The 3,645-nt window shown below is 38.8% G+C and overlaps 1 pseudogene; it reads left to right on the top strand.

Moving 5' to 3' along the window:
* The first annotated feature begins 2,512 nt into the window (after nt 1-2,512).
* LOC143631200 (transcription factor MYB44 pseudogene) lies at nt 2,513-3,401 on the top strand (annotated as a pseudogene).
* Nucleotides 3,402-3,645: the final 244 nt, after the last annotated feature.

Below are 3,645 nucleotides of genomic sequence, written 5' to 3'. Positions count from 1 at the left end.
AACCCTGTGTTGACGTTTGAGTACTATACTTACCCAAGTCGTTAGGTATGGTTTTATAAATTGTCTCATGCATTGCCCATGAGATTGTTTAGTTTGATTTTAGACATTCGTCATTATGTTTTGTTTTGATGATTGGATGTGTGTGTTTAAGCACGTGGTTTATTATTTTTAAACCATTTACTTTTACGCTTTCGCAAAACTTTTAAACTGCTTGGTTTGTTTTTGTTTCCTCGTGTTTTGGATGATGCTTAATTAATGTTTTAAATTGTGGTTGTCTGATATAACCAATGAGCTAGATTCTGGTATGTCACACGGCTCACGGTAAACCTTGTTAGTCGAAATTTAAGGGTGTGACAATTGTGCACCCAACCAATGAATTTAAACATGTCACGGCCTATATAACAACAAAGAGGAAGCTTGGTTGAAAAGTCTAATAGCCGATCTCAGGGAGATGTTAGATATCAGGAGACCATTCGAGATATCATGTGAAAACACTAATGTTGCTACTTTGGAAATATAGCCAATGTCAATCTCTCTCTCCCCCCCCCCCCCCTTTTCGCTCTCTCTCTCTCTATATGATGTTGTGCTTTCTATATGGCTCCAATTTACACTACCATCTCATTTGAAACCCTAGGCGACGCAGAGGTATCACAATTTTGGCTGTTAATTAATCACATCTAAGATCAATTTAAATATAAAAGAGAAAAGTAACGGTAAGTTAATTAAAATAAACAAATAGAAAGTTTAGTAAATAAATTATGAAAATCCCACATTTTTTTCAAAGTAGTTAGAGTAAGTGAGTATTATATAAAATTACTAATAGAAAAGAAAATATATAGGGCATGTTTGGCAAAGAGCTTTTAGGAGCTTCAAGCTTCAAGCTTTTAAGAAAAAGCACATATTCAATAAAAAACTTTGTTTGGTGGAAGAAGCTTCAAGCTTTTAACTTTGGAGAAAAACTACATGTTTAAACGCTACTAGTAGTAGCGTTTGAGAAAATCTAGAAGCTTTTACAATTGAATTAACAAGTTTGGTACCTGAACTTTTATCAACTTTTGTTAATTTTTATAATAGTTACATATTTTACCCTTATTCAAAACTAATTACCCCCAATGACTCTTTAAAAGACTATAACTTTTTCACATATTAATATTTTTTTGAACAAATTTGATCATAAAAAAGAGTATTTTATTTTCTTTAATTTGAGTATCATATTGCTATACATTTTTAACTTAAAAAAAATAGTATACTACGTAATTACCGGTTATGATTGACAACAAGTCGAGTCAGACAAGCTCGGGTCATGTGTAAGACCAAATTAAGGTCGAAACGAGTTGACACAAAAAGGGTTAACGTAGTTCGGTTCGTGTCAATACGGTTTTGAGTCGAAAGGGACCAGGTCAGAACATGTTTCAGATTAAAACGATGTCGGGTCGGAAGGGTTTCAGATCAAAAGAGGTTGGGTTTAAAAAATTATCTATTTAAAATTACTGCATATTTTAGCTTTGTTTGTTGATTTTCTCCACCGATTACACGCTTACTGCCTTTGCACGAAGTACACGTCTGCATTCAGGTTATGCGTGCACCATTATCAAATGAATCACGTACCGACACTGATTATGCGGTTGATGTCAGGTTGCGCACGCACTCCGCGCACCGCGCTGACACCCAATTAGTTTTATTAAAAGCTTTAGTTACTCTTTCAAATACCTAAATATATCTAAAAAGCTCCAGCTACTCTGCTAAACACCTAAATATATCTAAAAAGCTATAGCTAACAGCTAACAGCTAGTTTTGCCAAACATACCCATAGTTAACTTATATACCTAAACAAAAAAAAAACATAATTTGAGGATTGAAAAACATAACTAGATAGTTGGACTTTTTGGTTATTAGAAAATATATTGAAATTCATATTTCTTGTATTGTTATTTGATTTATGTCAAATTGTGTACTTGTGATTTAATAAAATGAAGTAATTATTTTGTCATATTAATAGTGTCATGAGCTTGTAAGCAATCTATGCGTATCACCCGGGTTTATTCCGCTTAAAGCCAGGGTATTACTAGACCAAGCAATCTGTACGTATCACCTGATGTGCAGGAATCAGTTGGAATCCGTAAACCCTCGCCTCATGTTGGGTTCGAACATGAGATTAAAGCTCTGATTCATCCATATATCCTTTGAATTAGCCCAAAAAGGAATCAAACTTGCATCTCCGCTTAAAAAGACAAGTCTCTTACCACTAGACCAATATTACACTATTTGTAATATGAAAATTCATTACATGAATATATATTTAAAATAAAATAATAAAAAAAGGAAAAAAGAATAGGATTGATTGCATATGTGTAACCGGGATGAAGGCTAAATTGTGACGCGTGGCCAATATCCAGCTGGATCCCAAAGACAACCTCTTGCTACCGTCACAGCAACTTCCCTCACCGTCTCACCGTTATATAAAACCCACCACCCACATCCTCATCCTTCATATAAAACCAACCCCACCAATATGGATCGGATCAAAGGCCCATGGAGCCCCGAAGAAGACCAAATGCTCCAACAACTCGTCGACAAATACGGCCCCAGAAACTGGTCACTCGTCAGCAAATCCATACCCGGCAGATCCGGCAAGTCCTGCCGCCTGCGGTGGTGCAACCAGCTCTCGCCGGAGGTCCAGCACCGGGCCTTCACACCCGAGGAAGACGAGACCATTCTCCGGGCCCATGCCCGGTTCGGAAACAAATGGGCCACGATTGCCCGGCTGTTATCGGGTCGGACCGATAACGCGATTAAAAACCACTGGAACTCGACTTTAAAAAGAAAGTGTTCGTCCATGACGAATGAAGAGTTTAATCAGTTTACCATCCAACAACCGTTGTTAAAAAGATCCGTTAGTGCCGGGTCGGGTTCCGTTTCCGGGTTTTATTTTAACCCGGGTAGTCCGTCAGGATCTGACGTCAGCGAGTCAAGCGTCCCGGCTTCTTCGCCGGCGCCGGTGACCACCACCGCCGCCGATGAACCGTCGACGTTGTTAAGCCTATCCCTTCCCGGATCTGACTCGTCTGAGTCGTCGTCGGTTGGACATTCTCCGGCGCCGGCGATGGGATTGTCGGAAAATTTATTTCCGACTACGGAGTTTTTGTCGGTGGTGCAGGAGATGATTAAGATGGAGGTGAGGAATTATGTCGCCGGCGGTAACGACGGCGTTAGGGCGGCGGCGGAGGCGGCGGTGGCGAGTAGGTTTGGGATTAATAGGATCCATTAGAATTTTAATTATTAAATTAAATCAATTTTGTTTGTCGGCCGGAGAATGTGAATCGCCGGTGCCGGTGACGGAGACGACGGCGATGTGTTTAAATTTCGTTAAAAATGAAATAATTTTGTACAGTGAACGGATTATTAATTAATATTATTTGTGTTACAAAATTAGAGTTCAAATTATTGGTTAAAAACTTGCATATTTAAAATAAGGTGAGGCTGATTAGATATTTTGATGGACATCTGGTGGAAATTAGTTATTGAAGAAACGTGGTGTTAACTGAATTTGGATGGTATATGAGAAAGTGAGGTACGACGTACAGACAGCTTGCATACGATGTCATCTCACAACACGCTTTTGACACCTAAGCCTGAGGGGTGTGG

The sequence above is a fragment of the Bidens hawaiensis genome, unplaced genomic scaffold (assembly GCF_021521415.1).
Source record: "Bidens hawaiensis isolate Kalapana, Puna unplaced genomic scaffold, B.hawaiensis_p1.1 tig00005959_1, whole genome shotgun sequence".
Classification (NCBI taxonomy): domain Eukaryota; kingdom Viridiplantae; phylum Streptophyta; class Magnoliopsida; order Asterales; family Asteraceae; genus Bidens; species Bidens hawaiensis.
The sequence above is the reverse complement of the archived record's forward strand: the minus strand, read 5'-3'. Positions and strand labels throughout refer to the sequence as shown.